Source organism: Hyla sarda, chromosome 4 (genome assembly GCF_029499605.1).
Source record: "Hyla sarda isolate aHylSar1 chromosome 4, aHylSar1.hap1, whole genome shotgun sequence".
Lineage (NCBI taxonomy): Eukaryota > Metazoa > Chordata > Amphibia > Anura > Hylidae > Hyla > Hyla sarda.
The window spans coordinates 113663966-113681753 of NC_079192.1; the positions used below are offsets into that span (position 1 = coordinate 113663966).

The 17788-nt window shown below is 40.7% G+C and overlaps 1 protein-coding gene across 1 annotated transcript in view; it reads left to right on the forward strand.

Moving 5' to 3' along the window:
• The window catches only part of AGBL1 (AGBL carboxypeptidase 1), a 791487-nt gene that overhangs the window by 23713 nt on the left and 749986 nt on the right, over positions 1–17788 (forward strand). The window lies entirely within an intron of this gene.

The following is a 17788-nucleotide window of genomic DNA, read 5'->3' on the forward strand; positions in this document are numbered from 1 at the left end:
AGCTATGTAGGTATATGCAGGGCTCGGGTCCTGCAGGAACTCATAGGAATGGCGTCCTTGCACTTTTTTCACAGCAGGAAGGACGTTCCCGTTAGCAGTCAACCTGCAGGACCAACCCTGTGCCCGAATCTTTTGGCTGCTGGGCTGGACTACGGCTGCTCTTTCTTGTCGGGTAGTACATCCAGTGCACTGGGCAGGGAAGACCCGCAATTACATGGAGCAGTTCACCACCATTAGGTCTGTAGCTCCTGGCATCATGTTAGTGGTGGGGCCTATTTTGGGAAGGGGCCGGGCCTCCTGGGCTGCACTGTTATATAGTACTACAGCATACAAGTGGTAAGTGTGTGTAAGGGGGCAGTGATATTATTTACATGGGACTGTGTATTAGAGAGGAGGTGGTGTTATTTACATGGGACTGTTAGAGAGAGGGGAGTAGTCTATTTTACATGGGACTGTATGTTGAAGAGAGGGAAGTGTTATTTACATGGGAATGCATGTTTGAGAGAGAAAGTAGTGCAATTTACATAAGACTGTATGTTGAAGAGAAGGGGGTGGTGTTATTTACATAGGAATGTATTTAGGAGAGTGGAGTAGTGGTATTTACATGGGACTGTATATAGGAGAGGGGAGTAGTGGTATTTACATGGGACTGTATGTATGAGAGGGGAGTAGCGGTATTTAAATAGGAATGTGTTATGTTTAAAGTAGGGAAGTGATATTACATGGGAGCGTATATTGGAGGGGACTGTAGCTGGCTTTTCCCCCCCCTGTGCACTGCAGTCTGCTGGGGGTGCTATTTGAAGTATCATTACCATTATTGGTAGGGGGAGGGATGCAGACCTTGAATGGGGTCTGCGGCTGATTTTCCACAGTGGAAATTCTGCTGCCGAAAATCTGCAATAGAGAGCACGCCCCCATTCAATCTCACAGCAGGACACACTTTGCTAACTCGCAATGAAATCCGCCCATGTGAACGAGCCCTTAGGGTCTGTAAACGCAAGATGATTTTGCACAGATTTTTACTGCAGAAAATCCACAGTGGATTTTGCTACTATTGACTTCAATAGATCAGCAGAAATCCTGCAATAGTGTCAGATTTGCAGATTTTCTGCGGACCCATCGAAGGCAATGGTAGCAAAATCCCATGCAGATTTTCAGCAGAAAATACGCTGACTGAAATATGCACAAAATCCCCTCGTGTGAACAGGCCATTTGGGGTCGGATTTGCTGCAGCCGATTTTGACGGTCATTGACTTCGATGGGAAGCAATATCTGCTACAACAAATCTGCAGCAGAAAATATGCATGTGCGAACTGACCCTTAGAGCTCGTTCACACGGGCGGATTTGCTAGCAAACTTGCAGCGTGTTTCCTGCTGCGAGTTTGAATTAGGGCGGGCTGTACGCAGCAGACTTTTGGACAGCAGAATTTCCACTTAGGAAAATCCGCTGCAGACCCTATTGAAGTCAATTGGGTCTGTGCCATATTTCCTCCAGTGGAAATTCTGCTGAAAGCACAGATGAAAGCCTGGAAAATCAAATGCCAGCCCTCGATCTGTGCCCACCTCAGTGGTGCTGGATATCTATATATATATATAATGGGGGTGTGGCCGAGGGTGTGGTTAGGGGAAGGGGTGTGGCTGGAAATCTTGGGTGAGTTCCCATACTTTTTTCCCAGGACTTGGCCCCTGGGTATATGCCTGTTTCTTGGATTAGGCTGAGTGTGATGGATTCAAGGGTCACATGTGACTCGCCACAGATAATTTTCCAGAAGATTCCAGTCTTATGTTTACTTATTCAGAAATGTATAAAGTCAGGGCTATCTTTAGGGGTGTGTCAAGATTTCTTCCAATAAAAAAGCTGCATGGATCCTTCACAAAACATCATTGTACCTTCGGTAAGAGAAGAAAAGTGTCTTACCTACTTGTTGGCACCATGTCTTCTACACATTTGCATCTCTGTATTGTGCTGCTTGCAGGGGCTGACAGCAGCTTTTATCCAGAGCTTTGACAGTTCTTGTGCTTTAAGACCTTCTAGATGATACTTGGAGAAAAAGGGAGAAGTTTTGGAAACAGTCAAAAGTTGTGGAAGCGATATCAGTATATGCCTATTTCTTGAACTGTCCAGACAAGTGAGACTATGAAGTTCACTGAGAGATCTGTTCAATTGCTACCCATAGAAGTCTCTAAGGAATGGTTAATCAGGAGTTGGCTGCAGAGTGAGATGGTGGCAGATAGACAGATAAAAACCAGGCATAAAGTGTAGAAAGTGTTATATATCCCCTCAGTTCTTGATTCATAGCTCATTAGTGTCTAATGTTCTCCATTCTACTGCTTCTGAGGGTGTGCTACAGAGTTATAGGGAAATAGGATCTTCCCTTCTATGTGTGCAGTGTAATGTTTTTCCACATTTTTCTCTGATTGAATCATAATACCTATCAAAAATTGCCCACACATAAGGGCAACTCACGTGCAAAATTTCATTTCGATTAGACAATATCTTCTGTCTCCAATACAAGATTCATGTTTTTAACTGGAAATGTGCCTTGAATTGTGGTCAAAAAACATTCCTATGCAGCTCCTGGCACACTTGATGATGTAGAGTATCAAGTGGCTCAGATTCCACAACGTTGAGGTGGCTGTATTTCAGGCTTCTCCCAAGCCCTACCCAACCAACCAACCATATGTAGAGCCTATGTGATCTATTCCAAGTCATCTTCAGCAAGAAAGATGGTAACAATTTGACCATTATTGTCAAATTTGTTCAAGACTTGTCTAAATTAGAGAGTAGAAAGAATTTGGCAATAATGTGCCTCTTGATCACATAGTCTTGCGGACACCTCTGTGAGTATCATTGAGCGAGGCACATTAGACGGCTATCTGGCGGCAGCTAAAGCAGTCAGCCATGCCGGATAGCTGTTTTTGCGATGGCCCCAATACACAGAAGCATCGTATGATGATGCTGGCATTCAACATACGATGGCCTCTGAGAGTCCATCGTATGTTAAAACGATCGTATGTCGGGGCCATCGTATGTCAGGGGACCACTGTACATGACAGCTCATATGAAAAAATACGTTGGAAGTAAAGTGACAATTTGATGCTAGAACATTTGAGCATGTTTTATTTGATGTACATGTGACCACCTGTGCATTTCTTTCTTGCATATTGTATAACAAAGTAGAGTGTTTTAAAATGTAATTTCGTCCCTTAGCAGTTTGAGTAGGAGGTGGGAATTCCTTTTAAGATGCTTTGAAATGTGTCGTCTTTGTACTTGAGCTTTAGCCACTGTTATTTCATTTATTTTAATTGCAGTTTAACTGAGTGCATGTAGTCCCATCTCTCCTGATACATGTGAAATTGGCTAGCCATACCACTGCCTAAGCATCCCTGGAGAACAGAGAGGATTTTCATTGTGGGAACATGAGCTATGTATTTACTTCAGAGTGATACACATGTTTGGAATAAACTTGGCAAGGGCACTCAAGGGAGAATTTTGTGTTTTGGGATGTAATGAAATTGCTGTTTTACTATCTTCTTTCTGTAAAAAAAAACTATGGAATTACTGAAAACTGAAGCTCATATTCAATGATGATCTTTTTTAACAATTAAAGGTAGAAGTTTCCTTCTTAATGGGTTCTTTAATATATACTTATTTTTTTACAAATAGTGCTGCTCATGTCCATGGACTCTGTCCAGTATTGCAGTTCAGCATCATTCTCATATTCTTGTATGACTCCTTACTAAATAACACAGCCACTTTATGAATGTAATACTTAATGGTGGGTTGTGTCTGGCATTGGTGCTACTGAAATTAATAGGACTGAACTGCAATACTAGATACAATCTGTGGGCAGGTGTGGCTATACTTTTTATTTTTTATTATTTTTTTTTAAAGCAGTTTTGTTTAATAATCCTGTACTAAACCATTTATTATAAATCATTGCTCCCAAGGAATGACTGGAGTGAAGGACAAATGATAACTGCATAGTCTGCATAGTCAATCACATAGGTTTTACAACTACCCAGCATGACTCGTGAGTGTTACCACTCCCCCTTTTTTGTTTTACTTTTGATTAGTCTCTGAGCTCTATGGGCAGTTCTTTCCACTTCATGGCTTGGTTTTTGCTCTGATATGTATTGTTAGCTGTGAGACCTTATATAGACAGGGCTGTATCTCAGAGATGATCAAGAGAAATGGGAGGCCCCAGAGCAATTTTTTTTTGTGTCATAGCAAAAGGTCTGAATACCTATGACCATGCAAAACTTAAAATCCTCTTTTCACATTCTCATGATGGGGCATTGAGTGCAATGTGATGGGAGAAAAACTTTGTTTATTAATTTTAAATTTAGCACCGCTAAAAGTCGCAACAAAATGTGAGAAAAAGGAAAGGGTCTGATAGCCTTCTGATTGTATTGTATGACTATGGATAAACAGATGGTATAGATGGCAACCAGCAGCACAAAGACACACTGTACTAGTATAAAAAACTAGTATATAAATGTTTTTTATGCTTGCTAAAAACTTTTTGGAGGCAGATGTCTGCTGGTGGCGTTTATACGCACAGAGAGGTGTCACAAGAAGCAATGTTTTTTTAACAAGCTGTGCAAAAATGATCCCTTTTTGGGAGTAGCAACAGGTTTTTGTCAAGAAAGTGAAGAAGCAGCGACTTTTTTACAAAAATGATCCAATTTTGAGGCACAGCAACAGGATTGGCTTTCTAGATAGTATGCTAAGATCACATAAAACCCTCTATGCACTGTACTGTTTTTTCACAACAGTAAGTGTACCACAAATAACCTGTCACACTTTACTTACAATCTAACAGATTTTGCATTGACAGAACAGATGCAGAACGCTCTCTGCTATGTAGTTTTACTACAGTTATTATCCTATCTATGTTGTTCACTGCTTAGTGTCCCTTACAGAGATCTTCACCTAACAGCTGCTATATCCAAAATGACTGCTGCTGAAGTTAGGTGCATAGGCTTTTATAGTAGCTTAGATATCATCCCTATACATGGGTTTGACCAAAATGAACCGCCTGAGGTCCGAGTTAATGGGCAGAATTGGGGTTCAACAGGTTTTGTTTTTCTTATCTTTATTTCTTACTAAATAAGATGTCTCATAAATAGGGCCACCCTACTGTACTAGTGACCAAGACTGAAAATATAAAGGTTTCTAAAAAAAAGAACTGAAACTTTGAGGTGTTACAGCTAAAAATGAAATATCATATGTTTCATGGAGATTATGTATGCAAATTATATTCTGGCATATTGAAAATGTTACATGTAAATTGCATGCAGTATCCAGTATGTGTATCACAAACATACTGAAGTAAATTGTATATGTGACCTTTATAGAAAAGGTTATCTGTCATTTTCAGCAAATAACCAGCAGTTCATTAATTTAATGAGAAAATCATCTGTTTTGTGGTTGCTTTGATTGAGACATTTCATGTTATATGGACAGAATTGGTTACAAGGAATTTTTCACATAGATATATATGTTAATAAAGGGCATCTTTAAAACACCATCCCAAATAAAACTAAAACATACTCGTCTCCTAAATATTTATAGGATTTTGTACAGAAAAGTCCAGCACTACGTTCCGGTATATTGCATTATGAATCCACTTTAAAACAGTGAATTTTAACATAACGAAATAAAGTGCTAGAGTTTTTTTCTGTATGGATATGTTCACATGCAGTTTTGGGACCTTTTTGAGCTATTAGACATCCATAAAACTGCCATTTTATGGCTCAGAAATTGGCTTGAAAATCATCCTCAATGAAACTCAGTAGTAAAATGCTGTTGTTGTGCATGCATGCAATAATTTTACAGCCGCAATTGTTACAACCTAAGATTAAAAGGGTTATCCAAGAATAGGAAAACAGAGCTGATTTCTTTAAAATACTGCTTTCTGTCTGTCTCCAGGTTGGGTGTGATTCTGCAGCTCAGTTCCATGAAAGTGAATGGAGCCAAGTTGTAAGAACACACACAACCTGGAGACAGACAGGAACCGTTTTCTAAAAAGATTATATCTGCGTTTTTATTTCTGGAAAACCCCTTTAAGTTTAGTTTTAGTTTGGTCAGTGGGGTCTTAGCAGCCAGACCCCACCAATCACAACTTCTGACATGTCTCTTTGGCATGTCAGAAGTTTATAAAAGTTGAGGTACACTTTAACCCCTTAAGGACCAGGCCAATTTTCACTGTAGGACCAGAGCGTTTTTTGCACATCTGACCACTTTCTCTTTAAGCATTAATAACTCTGGGATGCTTTTACCTATCATTCTGATTCTGAGATAGTTTTTTTGTGACATATTCTACTTTTTGTTATTGGTAAAATTTTGTTGATACTTGCATTGTTTCTTAGTGAAAAATTCAAAAATTTGATGAAAAAAATAGAAAATTTTGCATTTTTCTAACTTTGAAGCTCTCTGCTTATAAGGAAAATAGACATTCTAAATAAATTATATTTTGATTCACAAATACAATATGTCTACTTTATGTTTGCATCATAACGTTGACATGTTTTCACTTTTGGAAGACATCAGAGAGCTTCAAAGTTCAGCAGCCATTTTCTAATTTTTCAGAAAATTTTCAAAATCAGAATTTTTCATGGACCAGTTCAGGTTTGAAGTGGTTTTTAAGGGCTTTCTTATTACAAATACCCCACAAATGACCCCATTATAAAAACTGCACCCCTCAAAGTATTCAAAATGACATTCAGTCAGCGTGTTAACCCTTTAGGTGTTTCACAGGAATAACAGCAAAGTGAAGGAGAAAATTCAAAATCTTCATTTTTTACACTTGCTTGTTCTTGTAGACCCAGTTTTTGAATTTTTACAAGGGGTAAAAGGAGAAAAATCCTCTCAAAATGCATAACCCAATTTCTCTTTAGTAAGGAAATACCTCATATGTGTTTGTCAAGTGTTCGGCGGGTGCAGTAGAGGGCTCAGAAGGGAAGGAGCGACAGTGGGATTTTGGATAGTGAGTTTTTCTGAAATGGTTTTGGGGGGCATGTCACGTTTAGGAAGCCCCTATGGTGCCAGAACAGCAGAAACCCCCTACCCCAGCATACCATTTTGGAAACTACACCCCTCAAGTCACGTAACAAGGGGTCCAGTGAGCCTTTAAACCCCACAGGTGTTTGACGACTTTTCATTAAAGTCGGATGTGTAAATGAAAAAAATATTTTTTTCACTAAAGTGGATTTTCCCCCCAAAATTTACCATTTTTGTAAAGGGTAATGGGAGAAAATGCCCCCCAAAATGTGTAACCCCATCTCTTCTGAGTATGGAAAAACCCCATGTTAGGACGTAAAATGCTCTGCCGGCGAACTACAATGCTCAGAAGAGAAGGAGTCACATTTGGCTTTTGGAAAGCAAATTTTGCTGAAATGGTTTTGGGGGGGCATGTCACATTTAGGAAGCCCCTATGGTGCCAGAACAGCAAAAATACCCACAGGGCATACTATTTTGGAAACTACACCCCTCAAGGAACGTAACAAGGGGTACAGTGAGCCTTAACACCTCCCAGGTATTTGACGACTTTTTGTTAAAGTTGGATATGTAAATGAAAAAAGAAAAAAAATTTCACTAAAATGCTGGTGGGTAATAGGAGAAAATTACCCCCAAAATTTGTAATCCCATTTCTTCTGAGTATGGAAAAACCCCATGTGTGGACGTCAAGTGCTCTGCGGTCGCACTACAATGCTCAGAAGAGGAGGAGCGCCATTGAACTTTTGAAGAGTGAATTTGTTTGGAAGTCGGGGGCCATGTGCGTTTACAAAGCCCCCCCGTGGTGCCAGAACTGTGGACCTCCCCACATGTGACCCCATTTTGGAAACTACACCCCTCACAGAATTTAATAAGGGGTGCAGTGAGCATTTACACCCCACTGGCATCTGACATTTTTCATTTTCACAGACCAATGTTCCAAAAATCTGTCAGACCCCTGTGGGGCGTAAATGCTCACTTTACCCCTTATTACATTACATGAGGGGTGTAGTTTCCAAAATGGGGTCACATGTTAGGGGGGTTTACTGTTCTGGTACCATGGGAGCTTTGTAAACACATGTGGCCTTCAATTCCAGACAAATTTTCTCTTCAAAATCCCAATGGCGCTCCTTCTCTTCTGAGCATTGTAGTTCGCCCGCAGAGCACTTTACATCCACATATGGTTTTTTTTCCCCCTGTTTTCCCTTGTGAAAATGAAAAATTAAGGGTAACACCAGAATTTTAGTGAAACAGTTTCATTTTCCCATCCAACTTTAATGAAAATTCGTCAAACACCTGTGGGGTGTTAAGGCTCAAGCTCACTCTACCCCTTGTTACATTCTGTGAGGGGTGTAGTTTCCAAAATGGGGTCACATGTCAGTATTTATTTTTTTGCGTTTATGTCAGAAACGCTTTAAAATCAGCCACCCCACATATGGGGTATTTCAGTACTCAGGATAAATTGCGTAACAAATTTTGGGGATCTTTTTTTCCTTTTACCTCTTGTGAAAATAAAATGGAAAGGACAACACCAGCATGTTAGTGTAATTTTTTTTTTTTTTTTTACACTAACAGGCTGGTGTAGACCCCAACTTTTCTTTTTCATAAGGGGTAAAAGGAGAAAAATCCCCCAAAATTTGTAGTGCAATTTCTCCCGATTACGGGAATACCCCATATGTGGCACTTAACTGTTTCCTTGAAATACGACAGGGCTCCAAAGTGAGAGAGCACCATGCACATTTGAGGACTAAATTAGGGATTGCATAGGGGTATTGCCAGTGAATCCCAAACAGGGTGCCTCCAGCTGTTGCTAAACTCCCAGCATGCCATGGACAGTCAGTGGCTGTCCGGAACTGCCTGGAGTCGTTGTTTTGCAACAGCTGGAGGCTTCGTTTTGGAAACACTGCCATACAATATGTTTTTCATTTTTATTGGGGGGGGGACAGTGTAAGGGGTTGTATATGTTGTGTTTTACCCTTTATTATGTGTTAGTGTGGTGTAGTGTTTTTAGGGTACATTCACACTGGCGGCGGTTTACAGTGAGCTTAGGAGTATTTGCCGCAGCTCATACTTGAAGCAGGAAACTTACTGTAAACCTGCCCGTGTGAATGTACCCTGTACGTTCACATGGGGGGGGGGGGGGGGGGGGGCAAACCTACAGCTGTTTCAAAACTACAACTCCCAGCATGCACTGACAGACCGTGCATGCTGGGAGTTGTACGTTTGCAACAGCTGGAGGCACACTGGTTGGAAAACCTTCAGTTAGGTTCTGTTACCTAACTCAGTATTTTCCAACCAGTGTGCCTCCTGCTGTTTCAAAACTACAACTCCCAGCATGTACTGATCGCCGAAGGGCATGCTGGGAGATGTAGTTATGCAACAGCTGGAGGTATGCAACTACAACTCCCAGCATGCCGAGACAGCTGTTTGCTGTTTGGGTATGCTGGGATCTGCAGTTTTGCAACATCTGTAGGGCTAGAATTTAGAAATCTCCAAACTGTGGACCTCCAGCTGTTGCAAAACTACAAATCCCAGCATGCACAGACAGCAAACTGCTGTTTGGGCATGCTAGGAGTTGCAGTTTTGCAACATTTGGAGGGCCACAGTTTGAGATGACTGCCAGTGATATCCAAACTGTGGCCCTCCAGCTGCTGCAAAACTACCAATCCCTGCATGCCCAAACAGCTGTCTGGGCATGCTGGAAGTTGTAGTTTTGCAACATCCGGAGGGTTACAGTTTAGAGACCACTGTATAGACCACTGCAACTTACCGGCTTCCGTCGGATTCAGGGAGCCAGCCGCACGACATCGCCGGACTCCAATCTCCTCCACCGATCGTCGCCTGCAGCCTCACCCTGGGAGTGTGTAATGAAGGTGCATCTGTGTCTTGATGGTGGACATGAAAACTGTCTTTAATGTTTGTACTTGTCAGAGGATCAACTGGTGCTCTCTATTGGGGGTCTGTTTGGATCGCCTGGAGCCTGTACTCTGCATTTGCATGCTTTCATTTAACCACTGCTCCCAAAACCTTCTAATCGCTTGGCCAGTTCTTTGAAGTAACCCTCCTGCTCAGTCCAGTCCAATGATTCACCCCATCTCAAAGTCTGTCAATTGGGTAAAAAGTCCTTGAGTGCATTGTAGAGCAACAATCTCTCACCAAGAGGTACATTACCCAAAAGTAGCCTCTGAGAGCCTTTTTTTAGGACAGAGGGGGAGCAAGTTTACACCATCTTGTGGCAAAACCCAGTGTCTAGTAAGACCATACTTGTATTCATTTGCATATCTGACATAACTGCATGTCAAGTTTTTCAGCAATCTGACATTTCTACCCAGGTGCACTATTTTTGTCAATAGAGATATATAGTATATTTCTTTTCTGATTTAGATTGAGTTTACTGGGTAGAATTGTTCATATAGTGAACATAATGTAAGACTCACAACATTTACTCTGCATTAAAGTGTAATTGTAATGTAGAAGAATTAGTACTGCAGTATTGGGTTTAGCGGAATTCACATAAACATAATAATACAAAAATAAAGGTTTTATATCTCCTGAACTCTTAAATCTATTTATGTTATATTTAGGCAATGAGTTTTCTTCATTTGCTATTCTCAAGCTGCTCACAAATGTGGCCCTGCTGCTTGACCAGATAAAATTCTCCTTTAAAATATTTCAATGACGGGTTTATTAGGCAAGTGGTTAAAGGAGAGGGAATCCTGACTGAAAAGGTTAGACATTTGTCCTGCAAATTCTTTTTTCATTTCCATTGCATGTTCACATGTTGCTGTTGCATTGCGGTTTCATTGCAGTACTGCAGCGTTTTTAACCCAGTTCACAATACCGCAAACTATACCACCACAGTACTGCAATGCAAGCGCAATGCAATTGCTACTTTTGAACACAGCCTAAATATGTTGAAGGAAGTACTATTGTTCAATAACTGTTAGCTATTTACCCACCTGAAGACAGATAGTTATGTCACTGGTTTAATGTGTGGGAACCTGAGCCATTTTTGCTGACTGAGCAGAACTCTTGACAGATCAATGATACAGAAATGTGTATAGTAAGAACTCTGAGGTTACATGATCCTCATCAGCTGTGTATAATTCTCTGAATGGATTATATGTTACTTGGCCAAGCCGAAGGTTTCTGTCTTGCATCTTTAAATAGAATCTTCTACGTCTCTACTTTTTGTGGCACCCAGAGGGTCATTTTAGCCTCGGCAAAATGTTAGTTCACTGTATTCGTTAATGTATCTATTCATCGTTATCAACAGACTGCGTCAAGATGGCTGCAAGCTCCTGCCTAACCTTCCTTACCATTGCGGGTTCAAAGTAAACTACCTTCTACCACACCATGTCCCACCTTGACCATATTTTGAGGTTGCATGAACCTCTTATGTATGTATACCCTTGCTCCTCTGATGATTCTTATAACTACAAGGCCACTACCTTTTTCCGAAATTTTCTCAGGAACTTTCACCCAGAGCTATGTGCAAATAGCATAAACACTATCAACAGTTGGCAAAACTAGCTTGAGAGCCCCCTGACACAAAATTACTTGTACTAGTAACATATTCAACTTTAATTTAACTTTAATTTAAAGCTGTAATAACAGCACACTTCTGTTCCCTTGATCACCAGATACAACTTGCCCCATTCCTATGGATTTAGTAGTCCACATCAGAACAACCTATAGATGTGTCCCCTGACTTTCTTCAACCACAGCCATCACTCTCATAGTCCTAACTTGGCCTTTAATCAGGCTGATAGGGCAACCAGTGCTGAGTGCAAAGTTAAACTAGCTTGGGTGCTGTTTCATTGCTCCTGACTAAAGATGAGTGAACCTCCCGAAATTCATTTGGGAGAGTTTGCTGGGATTTGGCTGTTGAACTTATTCAGATTTTAAGGCCAATTAGGAGTCAGACCAAAATGTGTAAAGGATCTTAATGACAAATCAATTTACTCATTCCTATCCAGAACACATTAAGCAGCCACTGACTCACTTGCAACAGTCTTTCTGTCACGCCAGGCAGGAATAAGTGAGGCCTTGAGCTCACCCAGACCTCTGTCCCAGCTTTTTGGGGTATCTACCTCCTTTATAGGGTTGCCCCAACCAGAATGTTGGTCCCTACGTTACTAAAGTGCTGAATGTAACAAAGTCAAAGTAATAAACAACCACAATACAGAAGTCAGGAAACAGGCCAGGGAACAAAAGAGTTACCTAACAACATCAAAGCAAAGAGACAGACAGAGAATGCACATACAGATGTAAGATAAAGAGTTAAACAAGCCAAGTCAGTACTAGGGAGAGTGTCCCAGTGCAGTTATGGTAAGGAGAAGAGTAGTCACAGAATAAGCCAACATCAAAATACGATGGATTAAAGCAAAGCACAAATCAAAAGCTGGTGCAGAAATTAAACTCTAACAAATGCAAAGAGCAACAGACTGAGTGAGGTAATATAGCCCTCCTGAGAGGGGCGTGGGCACCGAGGCCAGATGTTATTGGCTTGTCGTGTAAGCCCCCTGACAGGCCCTGGGCAGTTTCAGCAACAAGGGTGCATCAACCAAACACAGGCGGAATTAACTCTTCTACCAGAACCAGACACACCTTTTACTTTCTAAGACTTGCCAGCCTCTAGGGCTCTTTCTCTCTCAGGTGACTGTACTTCAGGTCTTGACTCCACATTACCTAACGCTTCAGTCACTTTTTGCCTGTGATTCAACCCACAGGTCTCTTACTGCTCATGCACCTTACTACATGCACAATTATTCAAGGCAACAAACACATACATAAATGGACACACTTCAGCCCCACTTTTAATTCAGTACAGTTCCACACACCTCCTGCTGACAGACACCTCTCAGGGCCGGCTCTGCCTATAGGCAAAATAGAAAGCTGCCTAGAACACCCTCTTGATGGGGGGCGCCGCTCTGCCTGTTGCAAAAAAAAAATATTAGACAACAAACATCCGAACCACTCGCTCAGCCAACAGCATGAGGAAGAGGTTTGTGTCACCCCAGTAGTAAGCTAAGTACATGAGGAGGGGGTTTCTTACAGCGTGTAACCCCAGTAGTAAGGTTGGGCATGTTTAAGGGCGGGCCGATAGGTAGAGTCAAGAGGGTGGCAAACTTAGCTTTTGCCTAGGATAGCAAAGATCCTTGCACCAGCCCTGACACCTCCTCTTCAGGATGTTATTCAACTTATGTGACACTGAAACCATTATTTTCTAGCTCCTATTATATACACTAGGTGGTGCCCAAACTCTTTGGGGTCCAAAAGCATCAAACCTTACAATAAAGATACTTTTCAATGCAAACATAATAGTACTTTTTGTAAGTGGGAAATGCAGTCATCTTCCTTAAGTCATCCTCTTCTTGATTGACTGAGCACAATCTTTTTGCTTGTGATTTTCAGTTTCTTATTAAAGTCCTATTGTCTAGGCTAACAAGGCTCAGCTGCTGATTGCTGTGCATTAATGACTATTTTTCTCTTTCCCATGATGACCACACTGTCATTTGTATTGTCAAGTGCGGTTGTCATAACACCACTTACGTTATGGGTCATTATGGCGAAGCTTTTATAAAAAAAAAAATGTCCTTCTCTGTTGCACTTGATGTAAAGTACCAGGCACCATAGAGGAACAAAGGCCATTGGGAGCAAGTTTATCAATTGTCAATGACTATTGCAAATAAAGACGTAATTGTGATGCCCAGCTGAGATTAGGGAGAAATTAATCATACTTTATTATTTTGGGTAAATAAAAAATAATAATTTAAATATTTTAGTATTATACACTCATTGACAAAATAAAAAATTAGTACCAAGAAAGAATTGTTGAAATCAAGTAAAAATGTGCATGTCTGAATGTAATGATGTCATTACAATATTAAAGGGGTACGCCACCCCTAGACATCTTTTCCCCTATCCAAAGGATAGTGGATAAGATGTCTGATTGCAGGGGTCCCGCCGCTGGGGACCCCCGGGATCTCGGCTGCAGCACCCCTCTGTCATTACTGCACAAAGCAAACTCGCTCTGTGTGTAATGATGGGCCATACAGGGTCCGGAGCATCGTGATATCACGGCTCTGCCCCTCATGATGTCACGGCACACCCCCTTAATGCAAGTCTATGGGAGGGGGTGTGCTGGCCATCACGCCCCCTCCCATAGACATGCATTAAGGGGGCGGGCCATGATGTCACGATGCTCCGGACCTCGTATCACCCATCACTACGCACAGAGCAAGTTTGCTCTGTTCAGTAATGACAGTGGGGTGCTGCAGTCAAGATCCCAGGGGTCCCCAGTGGCAGGACCCCCGCAATCAGACACCTGGATAGGGATAAGATGTCTAGGGGCAGAGTACCCCTTTAAATTGAAAGAAAAAGTTTATTAGGGAAAATCAAAATTAGGATGAGGCTCTAGTACCTTGTTGGATCATCTCTAGCCTGGATACAAGACGAAATATGGTTTGTCACTGGGTATACAGGTTCTATACATGTGACAGCTGGGCCTGTAGGTCCAGTAAACTTGTAGGTTGCTAAAGCTAGCATCTCAAAAATGCTTGATTGGCGAAAATTTGGTGACAAGCTAAAAAAAAGTGTTCCAATCTGGCAGAGACATTCCTGGGAACCCTTGCTACATGTGGGTGAGCAGTATTCTCCCAAAAAATGCAAGTTGGAAGCCCTGCCATGAGATGCAACACATGTGACTTTTATCTCTTGCACCTATTTCTGGTACCTATCTCTGAGCTGTCACTATCACTGCTTAGGGTGACCAACTTATGTATGCTTTGACTCCCTAGATGATCAAACCAGCAGTTTGGACAGTATGTCTCTTTACAGTAAACACAGGATAAAAGCAATCAACACAAGGTCTCCATACCTAAACCCGCCCATTGCCAGACCCTATACAGATTTGTTGGTAAAGAGTAAAGACAATACAAATTCAGGGTTCAAGTCTGTAACAGTCCTCTTTCATGACATCACTTCAAGCAAAGGTGACGGTGGCTGGCTGTCAATGACAGTGCATTTAATGGCTGTTGTGGCACTAATTTTCTTCTGCCAAGCACCTGGGATTTGTCCTAGCAGAGACAGGAGTGTGTAATCTAGGTGCCATCTGGGTCTAGATATAAACACGAAACCTGGGAACTGTTTGTTCTTTTCAAACAATTCTCTCTACTGGTGATTTGTTTGGGCCTTTTGAAGCCTGTTTACTGCGTGTGCATACTTTCACCCAACCATTGCTCCCAATAAAGTTTATCATGGCATCTAAAAGTGTCGATATTCCACTGCCGGTTGCTTATCAAAGCTGATTCGGAACACTGCAGGGAAATTGTGGGGTCCCGATTAGCTGAAAGGATGGGTGGAGGTCTCTCACCAGTTTTTACCCTGTTCCATCAGCACTCTAAATGTGCAGGCAGCCTTGGCAGCCAATACAAGTGGCACATATAACACTAAGCAATGCTGTGAATGAAACATAAAAAAAAAACTCCAGAATTGATGGTTTAGGTATACTAGAAAAAAATTATGAAAAACAATCAAAAGTCTTATCAAAACAAAAATATTACAGATAAAAAAAACTACAGATAACTGCACAAAAATGAGCCCTCGTAAAGACTAATATATGGAAAAAAAGTGTTATAGGAGTCAGGAAAGGACAATTTTAAGCATAAAAAATTCCTTTGAAAAAGTTATAAAGTTACAAAATTGGGTATCCTCGTAATTATATGAACATACAGAATAAAAATGATGTGTCATTGTTACCGAAAAGTGCACTGTGTGGAAGCAAAACCTCCCAAAAGGTACAAAATAGAATATTTTTTGCTTCACTTTAGATTTTGTGGTTAAATGAGTCAGTAGGTAGAAAATATAAAGTGTTATGGTTAGTAGATGGTGAGGAAGAAAAAAAAAGTAAAATTAAAAATTGTTGCATCCTTAAGGGGATAAGAACACTTATTTTGTAACAAGAAAAAAAGAAAAGGCTGAAAAATAACTATATTGTAATCATATTACCAGCAGAATACAGTTTTAGTGTGAAGTGCACTGTGTAAAAACACGACCACCCCAAAATTAGTAAAATTTTTTAGTTTTTTTTTCAATTTCCCCACACATAATGGCCCTCATTTACTATTGCAAACCCGACATGTTTTGTTGGGTTGTGCACCAGATTCTGTAGCATTGTGCCAGAAATTCTGTCTGCGCCAGAATAAAAAAAAAAACCCTGACTAAGAAAACCCAAAAAAGTGGCGTGGTCATTAGGAAAAGGGGCATGGTCTCTGAAAAGGGGCGTGTTCCTGACATTTTCACAAAAACCCAACATATTTACTAAGGTTTTCACATAAAATGTGGTGGATTTGAGCTGAGGAAAACCCGACAGATAAAAAAAGAAAGTGTAGGGAAAGTGGAAAATTTAGGAAAACCTTAGTAAACACCGTGGAAAATAAATTGTTGGGAATTAAAACCCACAAAGAAACCTAAACTCCACTCTTAGTAAATGAGGGCCAATATTTTTGGGGGTTTTGCCATACATTCTATGGCAAAATGAAAGGTGTAATTGCAAAGTATAATTGGTCCCACAAAAAAACAAGACCTCATATGGCTGTGGATGGAAAAATAAAATAGTAATGTCTCTTAAAAGAAGAAGAGGGAAAAAATGAAAACTCAATAATTTTAAATTGGCCGTGTTAAACAGGCTGTGCCCTTAATATGTTATGCAGAGGATTAGAAATCAGGAAAAAAACAGATACTTGGCGTGATCCCCTGAAATAATGGAGAGAGTAGTATCCATAGAATACTTTATTGGCCAATTACAACGCGTTTCAGGGCATAAGAGCCCCTTCGTCAGATGAACTGGCGTGATCCCATTATTTCGGTGGATTGTGCCAGGTATTCATATTTTTTCCTGATTCATCATCCTCTGCATGCTGCTCAGATGGAGTGCACTTCGAGCGGCAGAACCACCTCTTACTACTTCATGCATATAATTAGTAGTTGTGCCTGTTACACAACTGGGCCAGGTGAGCGGATTATTATTACCATTGTGGTTTATATATAGTGTTGCTCGCGAATATTCGCAATTCGAATTTTATTAGCGAATATCGCATATTCGCGAATTCGCGAATATTCGCGAATATAGCGCTATATATTCGAAATTACGAATATTCGTTTTTTTTTTTTGTTTTTTTTTTCACAGTACACATCACAGTGATCATCCCTCTCTGCTTCCAGCTTATGTGGTGTAAGAAGGCTCTAATACTACTGTGTGAGACTGGTGTGCGAATTTTCGCATATACGAAAATTTGCATATAATAATTTTCGCATATGCGAATTTTAGCTTACGTTAATTTTTGTATATGCAAATTTTCGCATATGTTAATTTTCGCACGTGCGAATATTCGCATATGCGAAAATAAAACGAGAACGTTACAAATATGCGAATATTCGCGAATATGACGAATATTCGTCCATATATTCGCGAATATTCGCGAATTCGAATATGGCCTATGCCGCTCAACACTATTTATATATCTGCATTTTTCGTAAAAAATAAAAAAGTTACTTGCCCTATGAGGAGCTCTGTCTATACATTTTACATTTCTTAAGCCTTAATGGGTTATGGTAGTGTTTTCCAAACAGTGTGCCTCCAGCTGTTGCAAAAATATTACAAACCCCAGCATGCTTGGACAGCCAAAGACTTTGGAAGACACTGGATTAATATTTTGGCTTCAAAAATTAAAACTCTAAAAATCTGCTCACAATGCTGCAAAAATTGTTTGTAAAACCTTCCTG